This window comes from Prionailurus viverrinus, chromosome B2 (genome assembly GCF_022837055.1).
Source record: "Prionailurus viverrinus isolate Anna chromosome B2, UM_Priviv_1.0, whole genome shotgun sequence".
Lineage (NCBI taxonomy): Eukaryota > Metazoa > Chordata > Mammalia > Carnivora > Felidae > Prionailurus > Prionailurus viverrinus.
Genome location: NC_062565.1, coordinates 129257895 through 129271805, shown reverse-complemented (window position 1 = coordinate 129271805; position 13911 = coordinate 129257895). Strand labels below are relative to the sequence as shown.

The 13911-nt window shown below is 37.4% G+C and overlaps 1 protein-coding gene across 1 annotated transcript in view; it reads left to right on the top strand.

The window, feature by feature from the left end:
• HIVEP2 (HIVEP zinc finger 2) overlaps positions 1–13911 on the top strand; it is a 204951-nt gene that overhangs the window by 103450 nt on the left and 87590 nt on the right. The window contains exon 2 of the mRNA XM_047858087.1: positions 9710–9822. The gene's annotated coding sequence lies outside the window, so the exon portion shown is untranslated. The remainder of the gene's footprint in view (positions 1–9709; positions 9823–13911) is intronic.

Here is a 13911-nt window from a genome sequence, read left to right as displayed (position 1 = left end):
AATCTCTGAGCAGACCTCCCCAGTGCTTGGAATTTACAGACTTCTACCACGTCCCAGTTTGCTATTGTCCTAAGGCAACACACTCCCCTGCTGCTCTTTGCGTCTTTGGCTGCTGGCCAGCCTCCCAGGGCCTCCAGCTTTGATGTGAGGAGCAGACTGTCCTCAGGCCAGGCTGTTGTTGCCCTGGCCTGGGCTTTACTCACCCAGAATGCCAGGAGGGATGTCCTGTCTCACAGTATACACTTCAACAGCTCTCGTCATCGTCACCGTCACAGTCACCGTCACTCCCAGGGCAGAGGGAGCCTGCCTTTGTGTCATCCACAAGTGGCTGCCTCCAGCTGCTCGGCTTTGCTTTGCTGGCTTTGGTGCTCCTGGTTGGTGGTGGGGGTGGAGGACTCTCGGCCTGGGGAAGACACTGGCTCTGCCAGGTCGGCTGTCAGACTGCAGGGCCTCCTTGGCAGGGCTCAGGGGAACCGACCAGGCAAGTTGAACAGCTTCCTCTGGGGACATCGCATCGACCTTCATTTGATCTAGGCCTGGCAGCCTGGTTAGTGAGGACGTAAATTCTGGCTGAGGAAGTCTTTCTTAACTGAACCTGTTTCCCACCATGGTTCCAGGCTTGCAGTTAGAGGTCTGTGCTGTTGTAAATTTAACTCCTGTGACTTCTGGTAGTATCTGTTGCTAATTCTAAAAGCAGGTGTACACATAAACACAGAAGACTATAATGATACATACCAAAGAAGTAAAAATGGCGTTATGCCTTAAAACTAATGAAAAGGCTAGATCCAGGTGGGAGAGAAAGAGAGAGAGAGAGAGAGAGAGAGAGAGAGAGAGAAAAGGAATTTATCATTGATGAACTGTCTTCTGAAGGGCCAATTCAATTCAAATAGAAACTGCCTCAGAAAACTGAAAGCAGACCATATCTTGTTCTAGTTTAGGTGCACTGTATCTTTATAGGGTTAGTAACAGCATTTCCCACAGAAGGGGTTTCTTGCTTCTATTCTAGTAAAACCCATTCCCCAAATACGTCTCTTTCCCAACCGTTATTTTTTTTTTTTCTTTATATGAAGTTTTACAAAGTCGCAAGGTTGGTTGGTTTGTTGTTTTCCCTAATGAGAACACATTACATTTTTGGCAGTCAAGTATGAAAACGATTATTAGCTCTTTTTTGCAGGAGTTGGGGAATGCAGCCTGCATGATGCCATGACCTAGTTAGGGGAGGACACCTGAAAACGTTCAGAGTAGAAAGAGGAAGACATTTGTAGAAGACAAACTTCACGGTCTTTTTAGGGCATGAGTGTTGGCATTCTGTTTAGTGTTTTGCAAGGCATTCATGAATAATGACTTAGTGTGTTCGTAGTAATATCTTTTTCTGGTTGGTAAAGAGTGCTTGTATGTGTGTGTGTATTAGAGTGGGCATATAGGTAAGTCCATTGGTTCATCCTGATACTAGAGCCTTATTTAGCACAGCTATAGTGATGCATTTAACATCACTTTAACATTCAAGTCTAGATACTTTGAAATTGCAGACTTTTGCCGTAATCCATTCCTAAATTACATCTTCCAGCAAACACAGGGAGGTTTTGGAGGCAGGAACCGGTAAGGGAGAGGGGTGCTGGTAAACCAGAGTTATGGCATTTCACATCAATAGGAAATGCAATATTTGCCAGTATTCCATATGTCATTTCTCACTGCTTACAATAAAGTGACGTTGGTAGTTCCAAAGATGGAACTGGAGGTCAGTAAGATTGTTGACCTGTCCTGGGAATGCTAGAATGTACCGTTTCTCCTTCAAACACTTCCCTTCCCTCCTGCAGGTTATAGGTACCACCTCTCCCTATAATTTCTTTTTCAGTAAATAAAGTTTACAGATTGAGTTTCAAGTTTATAGTGACCTTTGCAACCTTCTGGTTTCTTTCTTTCTTTCTTTCTTTCTTTCTTTTCTGTTAAATCCACTGGACAATATATCGAACATATTGTAGGTTGACAGGAAAAACACTTTCTAAGGAGATTTAAAAACCAACTAAAGTATAATTCATTAATAATTTCATTCTGTTTCTGGATGTGTTTTCTTTCCCATTGTCAGCCAGTGTGGGAGGAAAGGGAAGAATAATGCCGGAGCTGAGGGTGTGTGTGGGTATGTGCCATCTAAAAGTATTTTATAGAAGAAAAAAAGTGTTTATTTTTATAATAAAAGTAAAATTCAGTGCTCCAAATCACAGAAGTCTCTTAATTCTATTGTAGTGAAAAGTTATATTCCAGTGCTTTTAAAATTGTTAATCATTAGAGACATATGTTAATCAAAAGCATACATATGCATACATATGCATAAATATATATACAAAAATGGTAATTTTGTGCTACCAGGCTTAAGCCTAAAATGTCATTAATAATACTGTTGCTGTTGCCATTGGAGAAAATTTGCATAAGATTAAGGCACATGTACCCATTTCTTTATTCCCTGGAATAGCATTATAATTCCCAAACTTACAAAAAAAAATTTTTTTTTGAGAGAGAGAGAGAGAGAGAGAGAGAGAGAGAGAGAGACAGTGCGAGTGGGGGAGGGGGCAGAGGGAGAGAAAGAGAGACAGAGAGAATCTTAAGCAGGCTTCACACTCAGCATGGAGCCAGGTGTGAGGCTCGATCCCATGACCCTGATGCAATGACCTGAGCCGAAATTAAAGGTTGGACACTCAACCCACTGAGCCACCCAGGTGCCCCAAACTTACAAATTTTAAACAAAGTCAGAAGTTCCCTTCACCTAGTTAGAAGTGAATTCAGGTTAAAATTTCAAATGATAATATCTGCATCTACAAAGCAGGTGCACTACAAAGCAGTTTTCTCTTTTTGGAACTCTCAGTGTCCCTTCCAACATTGCCTCTTCTGGTCCCCTGCTGTCTCCCTGTCACCACCACCCTGAACCTGGGGCTTGATCAAGTCCAGCCTGATCTGGGAAGCCATTTGCCACTCTTCTAACCCCTACAGAACTCTTCCTGTTCTCAACTTCTGTTATACTGGGAATCATTACCACACATTTTAACATTCAGCACTTAATTTTTCAAAATAATTTTTCATTGTTGACTCAGGGCTTTGTTATTGTGTACTTTGTTATTTCTTAAACAGCTAGAACAATGGTAGATACCTTGCAAATGTGCTTTTATTTTTTTGAAGTTTTAATTTTTTTAAAGTTTATTTATTTATTTTGAGAGAGAGAGAGAAAGAGAGAGAGCATGCAAGCAAGCATGGGAGAGAGGCAGAGAGAGGGGGAGAGAGAATCTCAGGTAGGCTCTATGCTATCAGTGTGGAGCCTGATGTTGGGCTCGATCCCACGAACCCTAAGATCATGACCTGAGCTGAAACCAGGAGTTGGTCTCTTTACCGACTGAGCCACCCAGGCACTCCACCTTGTAAATGTTCTTAATTGATTGTTATTTCTTTTGTGTGGCTGTTGGTAAATGGTTATTACAGACTAGAACCGCTCTTCTGAAAATGTGGACCTCAGACCAGCACATGAGCGTCACCAGAGAACTCCCAAAAGTTGGACCCCATCCAGACCAATAGAATCAGAATTCACATTTTAACAAACTTCTCTGGTGACTCATAAGCATGTTAAAATTTTAAAAGCATTGTTGAGGGGCGCCTGGGTGGCTGAGTTGGTTAAGCATCTGACTTTGGCTCAGGTCATGATCGCAGGGTTTGTGGGTTCGAGCCCCACATCAGCTCTGTGTTGACAGCTTAGAGGCCTGAAGCCTGCTTTGGATTCTGTGTCTCCCTCTCTCTCTGCCCCTCCCCCGCTTTCATTGTCTCTCTCTCTCTCCCTCTCTCTCTCTCTCTTTCAAAAATAAATAATAAAACATTAAAAAAAAAAAGCATTGTAGAGGAAGGTTTCTCTTCCTGGGAGGGGTAGAGACCCCAGGAACCTTCAACTCTCCCTTTTGTCAGTGTTGTATTGTGGTCATTTAGTATCTGGCTGTATTAGGGTGAAACTGTCTGTTCTTACAATAACAATGAGAATGGAAATTTATTCTTTACATAGAAACTGCAACCTTTAAAAGTGACCAGAGTATTAAGACTGTATTTATATTCTGATTCAAGACAACTTTAGATCCAAATCATTAAAATCCCTTTACCTGGCTTCTTTCAAAATTCTCCTACTGAAGAGCAAAAAGTATATGATTTCCTTTTCCTTAGTTACCTTTTTTTTTTTTTTTTCTTTTTACACTTGAAGTGCTTACACCCACTCAGCTTGCTATTTTGAACTCTGGGAAAGAAAATTTGTGGGCATCTTGCAGTCTTTCAGGAAACAAGGCTTAGATTAAATATTTGCCACATTTTCTATGTGTTTCTTTCTTCAGGAAATTGGAGGAGCACATCACTCATGCTTTCAGTCAACCTGACACATAGTATGACGTTCACAGTGTGGATGGAAAATAGCTTCTGTCCTTATTTGCCTACCTTCGCACAGATATTCCTGGTGTTTCCCCTCCCATTCTTCTATTTGTCTTTCCTTCCTTTTCACTATGGTGTCTAGAATTCTTCAGGTACTCATACATTTTATAAAATACAAGATTCCTTGAGAGTCCCCAGGTTTGGTATATCAAAGAGGATGAATAATACGTGGACATCATTAAACGTTCAACAATATGTAGAGTATTCTTAGTCAAATTTGAGTTTAAAAGATTAATATAATTTAAGTTAGGTGCAGTTCATTGTTGGTTTTGCTTTACCTTTGAACCTAGTTCACAGCAGAAGTGAGAGACATTGGGATCGGAGATAGAGGAACATACTAGGTATCTCAGCCCTTCAGCTATGTTTTAAATGAATTCAGGGCTGCGTCTTGTGGATATACCAAGAAAATAATATGATTGGAATATGATTGGGGTGGTTGTGTCGTTTATACACAGTGTAATCTCATCTTTGTTGAGGCAATTAAGATGTTTTATTTAAGCTAGAACTTACAACACTTTTCTGTTTAATCAGCGTTTGCCTACTTGTAAAGAATATTATTCAGAGGATCTGGTGACACAATTCAGTTGCTGGACTTGAGGAATTCAGTGTTTCCAAGCAAGTGAAATGGAAATGAGGAAAGACACAGAACCAAGAGTCTTTTAGAATGCAAATGATTATTGAATGTGAAAAATGTAATAAACATAGAAATGCACCATAATACACTGTTTTTGACATGGCAAAACGAAATATTGAAAGGATGCCTATATATATGATTCAACACAATTCTATTCAAACTTTTAATGGGATTTTTTTGGGTATGGCTGAATGTGGAGGGCAAATATTACACTTAATCAAATAATATAATCAGGGAAAAAAAGGGTAAGAGTTCTGCAGGTATATGTGTGCACTTAAGGAAATATCAAGGAGCGTTTGAAAAAAAGAGAGCAAAAATAGAAATCTTGCCCTACTGTAGATTCAAATAGACTGTAAAACAACAACAGCAATTAAAACTGCCCAACACATTAACAGCAAGTTCATAAGGTAATGTCACTCACATTATATGTACTCAGTCTGAACAAAGGTTCCAATTTAAATATGTAGATCAGTGTAACAAAATGGGAAGCCCATCGTGGATCCATTATGAGACAATACAGAGTTAAAATATAACATAGCAAGCTTGGTAAATAGTACTGTGGATAACTTGGAGTTTGTCAAAAATATTTGAGTATGTACTTCCTGCTGTGGATCCAAATTCATGCCAGATATATGAAATGGTTAAAGATCTAAAAATAAATAAACTTACAGAACAGTTTGTAGAAAAGTTAATATAGGCATCATATTAAAGGGTCATTTAAATTCACAGGAAAAAATAGGACCAAAAAGTAGTCAAATTATATGAATAGAGATAATTTTTACATTAAAAATGAGACAATGAAATTATTTTTAAATGAGGAATGATTACAGTCACCATTAACATAAAAAGGCAACCCGAAAGTGCCATTTTACATTAAATAAACCACCGGAAAATTTAGTCATGTAAAAACATGAGGTTTGGTGGAAATGCAATGTTCAGATATCGTTGGTAGTTTTGTAGGTGATTTCAGTCTCTTGGAATCAACATGGCTATAAATGTGAAGTCCATAAAAATACTCATAGTCTTTGATTTAATAATATTATTTCTGTTACTGTTTTAAGGATGAGTAGTATCTCTAGTGTTAAAAATAAACAAGAACATCTTTAATGTTCCTGCATATAGGAATGGTTAAGGAAATGACTAAGTGTGCTGACTATGAAATATTATGTGGCTACTAAAAATGAAAACTATATGAATTACATGAAAATGTAGAACATGTATATCAAATAATAAATGAAAAAAAGTTAGAATGCATTGTTGTTATATGTGTGTTATGAGAATATCTATGTGAAAATATGCTTATAGGGACAAATAAATACTAGATTAAATTTTTAAAAAATGAAAATAATTATGTTTGGGTGATGGGATTAAGAAGGTTGTTTTTTGTTTTTTTTTTTTTTTTTTTTGGTTATAAATGTCTTCAATGTCATTATGTATTTCTAAAGAAAAATAATATAAATGACTAAGTAGGGCAGCTGTACTAACTCTGGCTGTTAGGGCACTGCTTCCCAAATGTTATTTTGGAACTCTGCCAAAATATGCCAAGAGGTTTTGGGTCTCTAACAGTTCAGTTATTCTGTTTCTTTATTCTCCGTGGCCAGGTTTTTACTAGATTTACAAAGAAGCATGTTACTTCTAACTGTGATGCAGAGGGTGGTGTGGAGCCTGTGGTATTTGCTGACCTGTTCCCACTCACTTTGCACTCGTGGACTTCTGCATTTCCTTCTCATCCTAAACTGGGAAGCATCTTTAGTATCATTGGTGCTCAGAGAAGCTCAATGATGTAAAGGGAAAATAGTGGAATAGTAGTCAGGAAATCTGCCTTCTAGTTGCATGACCTTGGGCAAATGACTGTGACCTTCTGAGTCTCAGTCTCATCATCAATAGAAGGAGGGTGTTTGATGACCTCCTCTGGACCTGGATTAAGGATATGTCCAGAGGTATAAAGACATCAAAGTTCCCAACCTTATTCCAGGGTGCCAAGTGCTACTAAAACGACACGTTTACTACGTCCATTGTTGCAGCAGCATGGATGGTGAAAGCACTCTCGGAGTGGTCTGGTCAACTCAGAGAGCATGATTCCTCTATACTACATGGGATAAATCATTAAGCTAGAGAAAGTCACTTAGGTTCAGCATTGTGGCCACATCTGATTTATTATATATAAATATAGACCAATCGGTAACAAGCATGATCAACTATTAGCTAATGACAAATTACTCAATTGTTTAGACTACATAACTGACTGTACTACACAGTTTCAGATGCATTTAGATTTTCTGATGAAGCCAAAATACCACAGACTGAGGTGTTTTGTTTTGTTTTTTCCTTTTTCCTAATGTGTTGAGGCAGGCAATAAAAACAAATTGAAGGTAAGAAGGTTTAGATTCAACTGCTTTCATCAGATTATAAAATTATTTTAGGCTCTGCACTACTGTGTGGTATAGAAATTGTAGGGAACTTATTGTGGTATCTTAGGTGTCATTGCTCATTTCTAAGGAAATCAACATTTCTAAAGAATGTTGTATTGTGGTTTGTACACATGAGGCTCACCTGTTATGCAGGCAACAGATCTGTATCTTCTGTGCTAATTAGGAACAGTCATTCATCTGAATCATCCATACAGATGACTAATATATTTTGTACTTAACTGCTTGTGAGGTTTGATATGAGGTACCATACATTAGTAATATCAACACTGAAATATTACTAAGTAATTTGAAATCACAGACCACTCCAATAAGCATAGTTAGATTAAAACGACAACATACTTGCTGTACTATAGATGTAAGACCTTTTGAGATACTGGCTTAATGACTGGCCACGCTCAAGTCATTTAAGTCCCTTTATGGGGCAAGAGCTACATGTTAAGAAAACAGTATGCTAAGAAATAAACAAGCACGGAAAGGTGATGGTAGATCTAAACTTTGGTACAGGTCAATTTCACTCATGTTGATAAAGCGAGAAAAGGATTCCTAAGAATCTTCAAGTCATTTTGCATCGTGAGGGAAAGTGCCCTCACGCTTTCTTGGAAAATGACTAACATAAGGCTATAAGTTGCTAAACAGTGTACTAGCCCAAAGCCATCATGGCAAGAATTCAGAGGTGACACTATAAAGCCATCTTCTGAATATTATTTGAAACAGCCTTTGCAACTTCCATAAAGGCCTAGAAAGTACAAAAATATTTTCACAGCTCTAGATATTCAAGTGTGAGAAATGTGTGTGTTGTACCATTTGCAGCTCCTTTAGGTGCTTACATTTGTTGATCCAGGATAATTTAAAATAACCAAACCGTTTGACTTTTATCTTGTCATATTTATGGCAAGAACCCTAGCATAATAATCAAGACTGTTTGTCTCTGTGAATGAAGAAGTCTTTTGAGATCATATCCATCTCAATTTTCTAGATAATTATTTCTTGAACAGCAGTAAGTCTAGAATCTAGACATTGGATTGTCTTGGAAGTGAAAATGTATTTCCAGTGATTGCTGTGGATTTCTACTTAGTATGTATAATTATTGCTGTTTGTCTTCTCCACTGTTAGGAATGTTTTTGGTTTGTTCTGGGTTAGGTTTATTTTTGAACATCTATCTTCTAATAGTGGATAGCAAATCTGTATCAACCTTTATTAAATACTGAGATGAGCTAAATTAATTTCACTAATAGGTGTGGTGGGATTAGTGGAGTGGCAATATGTAGCTAATTCCACATTGCATAATAAAAAATCATGTGCTTATGGCTTTGGAATAGGTTTTTGAATTTTCACGTGGATATGGTTGGATTTGATGTTCTGGGACTTTAAAACATACTAAATCTATCTTGGGGAGACTTGATTCGGGAGTAGCTGGACGCTGTCCAATTTTGTAATCTCACTCTTCTGCTCAGCCTTCCAGCATCCCATTTATTTTAGGCTCTCATCAGTTGAGATATAGCTTGCTTTCTCTCAAACTTACTCTTGGAACTGAAATAGTAGTTTAATATTCGGGCTTCAGAAAAGGTGTGCCTACCGGTAAAGAAAATGGAATTAAATGATATTATTTATAAACCATAAGCTGTTTATGGGTCTTTAGGAGAATAAACACTCTCTGTGGGAGACGAGGTATAACCTTCGAAGAATGATTTGGAAATTCGTGCATGCCAGTGCATTCTCTCCAAATGCTCTATCTAGGTATTAGTTTATATTCCTCAATAGAGATTATGTGTAACTGGAGTTTAACTGTTTTTAAGGAATAGCAGCCTACGCATTTTAATTGCATCAGTAAATTAATAAGAATCAATGAGCCAAATCCCAAAGCAATCGGTTGCCATCTAATTTTACATATCCTAACTTGCATTATATAGTCATTGTTTCTGTGTGTCAATCAGCACTGACAATAAAGTCTCTGCTCTCACATTTAATGTGTTATTTTATTGTTTTCTCTATGCTTGAATATTCATTTTATCCCAAACTGGTAAATTTCAGTTGGCAGATGCTTTTGTTGTTTTATACTTTTAAGCAGTACAGTAACTTGGGAGAGGATTTAACAATAATCTTGATCTGATTTCTGTGTTCTTAATGTATTGATCCTATGCTACTCTGGCTTAAACATTATTTGTTTTTCTTTTTGTTTTCCTTTCCTCGTTAGGTGGAGTCTTTGAATTTTTAAAAAGACAATGGTAATCAGATTGGCTTGAAAAATTAAGTGAATTGACTTGGTTGGAACACTCTTTTACCGATTCAGTAACATTCAGCTGCTGGGTAAGTGGAGTCAAGTTCTTTTTATATGGTTTGATTGCAGAATTTTTGAAAAGATCTTTCAAGCCAAATATTAAGCTTTATGTGAAACTTAGGCAGTAATGATTTGAGGCCCTTACTACCCGTGAAAGATGTCTGGGATGCTATCTAAATGAACACGTTTGCAAGTTTTTACAATATTTCTGGAAATATCCTAGTTAGAAAGATAAGAAGATTAGAAAATGTGGTCATTTATAGCTTGGAACCATATCCTTTTATTTACTATTTTTTTTCTTATTTTTGTTTTGTTTTTAAAGTTTGCTTATTTGTTTTGAGAGAGAGAGAGAAGGGGAGGGCAGTGAGAGAGAGGGAGAGAGGGAATCCCAGGCGGGCTCTGTGCTGACACAGAGCCCAATCTCATGAACTGTGAGATCATGACCTCACAGAGTCGGACACTGAGCCACCCGGGCACCCCCATTTACTCTTTTAATAATTATTTGCTTATTAAGAATCTTGAGGTCATATAAGAATATCGGATTTTACCGTTAGTGAGGTATTTATGTATAATTTTATTATATTGCCTCAGATTCCAATCTAAAGCCTGCTGAACATTTTGAGTAAATTAGCATCTCTCCTTATGTTAAGCCGTTCTCATTTTACAGAAAGTTTGATTTCTGTGATAAGAATAGAAACCTTAAAGTCTTACTCAAACCAACGTCCTCGTCGCACTGTGAATCTGTGGAAAACTCTTGAGGTGGAGAAGTCCTCACCAAGAGGAGTTTAGGCTCTTAGCAAATTACTGGTGTTGCCAAGACAGAATTTAGTGGGAACAGGACTTTGGCTACTGCTAAAATGTCAGCATAGTAAAACCTGCTCTGTCAAACAGATTTTTGGCATCAGAAGTCTAAATGATACTGATTTTAAGGTTCGGCTATTTTATTTTATTTTATTTTTTAATCCAGGCAAACTCACGTTTTAATTAACCCTTTGCACAGTAACAGAACATTTGGAAAAATATTTGTATTTCTAGTCCAGGTCACGAGATTTGAGGTTCTGATATTTTAAATTTTATGCTAAATTGTGTGGCTTGTTATTTAATTTTCCTCTGAATAAATGGAGGCTATGTAAAAACCTGAGGGATGATAATGAGTAAGAGAGAAGAGCATCTAGCCATTTGGGGAGCAGTCTTCAAAACCAAACTAACAGTGTCTGCTTCACCTATGGGCATCTTAAGACATGCTGAGGTCACGTGGTTTTTCAGGGATACTGTTGCATAATTTATATGATGCCAACAACTGCTTTAGGGTTGTCTAAAATAATCTCCCTTGAGACAACTGCCCTGGAGCTTGATTTGTTTAGTGTGGCTTTTGCGTGTTCAACGAGTATGGAAATACCAAACGCAGAAACCTTGGGACATCTTTTAATTTTGCCTGTAAGGCTCATGACCCAAGATTCATTTGCGACCAATAATTTCCATCGTTATGGGCACGTGAGATGCTATTCAGAAAAAGTATTTTGGATAATTAAAGGGATATAAGGCAGTTAGATGAAAAACTCATTAGGAAGAGAAGTGTTAAAAAAATTTCAAAAGCCAAACCTTAATTCTTCAACAGCTGTGATAGATGTTAGAAAATGAAAGCTAATATTGTGCACCACTAACCTAAATGTTTTTGTCTGCCACATTTAATTTTCTATGTACTCACAAGGTTGGCCTTTACAGTTATTCCCAAAGTACCCCATGGCGTTACAGTTAAATTTCAGTTGGTGGGACCTAACCTAAGGGAGACTGTACCGATTATGTTCCGTAAGTGCTACCTGAGAATGGACGTGGTGTGGACATTGAATATAGTTGGCCTTCTCCTTATTTATTACACTGTGAATTCTGGGAGCCCTTGCTTAAAAGTCAGCTCATTGGAATCACTGTGTTTTAAAATAATTTTTTTTTTTTTAGTTAAGTAAATTTATAAGATTATGTGAGGATTAAACTCCTGGCAGGTGATAGGGGCTCAATAACTAGTAGTGATTATGATGATGATTAGTAGTGGTAATGGTAGTTATAATCATTATTTAAACATAACAATACGTAACGTCTTATTAACCATGTGACTGATTCTTTAGGCTGTCATTGAGGACAAAACGCATAGAAATAAGTACGTTTTCTCAAACCAAATACTTCCTTTGGTAAGGAAACACTTCATATGAAATTGGTGTGGTTCTTTTAAGATGTCCGTGTTGTATATAATCAGCAATCTGTCCATGACTTTATCTGTGAACCTGGCCTTGTCCATTAGCCCAAGTGAGGATATGTTTTATAAATGATACATCTAAAAAATTTGCTACCCCAAATTGGTCGTAGATAGAAAACCGTTACTAAGACAAGAAAGGGAAACCCTCACCATTAGAGTGACCATTCTTTTATGACACTTTTTGTAAAATATAGTAAAAACAGATGGTTTTGTCTTTTAATCAATAATACTGCTCTTCATTCATTGCCAGTTTCTTTTGCGAAGCCAGTTCTTTTGACTGGTCTTGAAATTATTCATTTTAAAAGTAATATTAGCTGACCTATGGTCCTTTAACGATATGCTCAGATTGATATTTTTTCATTGCATTAGATATAATTATTGAAGAACTATGTAAGTGACATGTCTTCTTTAAGCTGAGGAAAGGTAAGAAGGAAGGTGAAAATTATTAATATGTTCCATGAGTTGGGCTCTGTGCTATAGGTGCTTAATCTTTTTAAAGTGAAAATTAAGAATACCATAATCACTTGAGGAAATTGCATTTCAGAGCAGTAATTACTTAGCTGAGAGTTACATAGTTATTATAGTTAGTAATTTTGGGAGTCGGAAGTTGTTGAAATCCAAATTTAATTTACAAATAATAAAATAAATAAGTCAGTCAGAGAAGGACGGATATTGTGTTTTCACTCATATGTGGATCTTGAGAAACTAAACAGAAGACCATGGGGGATGGGGGGAGGGGAATATAGATAGAAACAGAGAGGGAGGGAGGCAAACCACAAGAGATTCTTAAATACAGAGAACAAACTGAAGGGGGGTGGGGGAAAGGGAGAATGGGTGATGGGCATTGAGGAAGGCGCTTGTTGGGATGAGCGCTGGGTGTTGTATGTATTGCCAATTTGACAATAAATGATATTAAAAAAATAAAAATAAATAAATTTAAAAAATATATATGTCATTACTTACACAAATATGGAAAATAAAAGTGAGGAAAACTTTTAATCCATTCTCTCTGGACTCATTTTAGCAGATTTTATAAAGATCTGATGAAGTTGCACGTTAGACCTACTCTGTGCTCTCTATGGGTTTGGTGTAATTTTTCCTGTTGTCACGTAGAATTCAGAGTGGACCCTTGAGCTTTAGTGTGTTGTGGACTTCAAAATGTTTCCTTTTAGGCAGGGTCATTTTTATAGCTTTTTGGACGCATACAACTCTTCCGTTTGGGTCCTTTATGTTTTAAGGTAACTGAAGAAGGTATCGGTACTTATGAATGAGTATTACCAAAATGATATGAAGCCTAGACTCAGTCCCTGTTTACACAGCCTGATGCTGCCTGCTTTGTTTTTTTTTTTTTTTTAAGTTTATTTATTTATTTTGAGAAGGAGAGAGACAGTGCATATGGGGGAGGAGCAGAGAGAAAGGGAGACAGAGAATCCCAAGGTGACTCCGCACAGTCAGCACCGAGCCCGAAGTGGGGCTTGAACTCACAAACCCAAAGATCATGACCTGATCCAAACCAAGAGTCTGACGCTTAACCGACTGAGCTACCCAGGTGCCCCTTTCCTGCCTTGTTTTTCAGGCATCTCACTTGGCTCTACCTTCACTCATTCCCACATTCAGTACCTTACCCCTTCATTTATTCGTCGTTCAGTCAACAAGCATTAATTAAGTCAGTAGTATGAACAAAGCACATTTTTTTCCCCATGAACATTTTTTAAGCATCCAAAAACCGAGGGTTGCTTCTATATCATTTCATAGTATTCCCTCCTGCCTATCCGTCTTCTTGTCTCCTTACTTTAGATCACAGTGAAGGATGTTTATGGGTGGTAAATCTCTCATCTTTTACTCTCCACACAAAAACCTACACAAT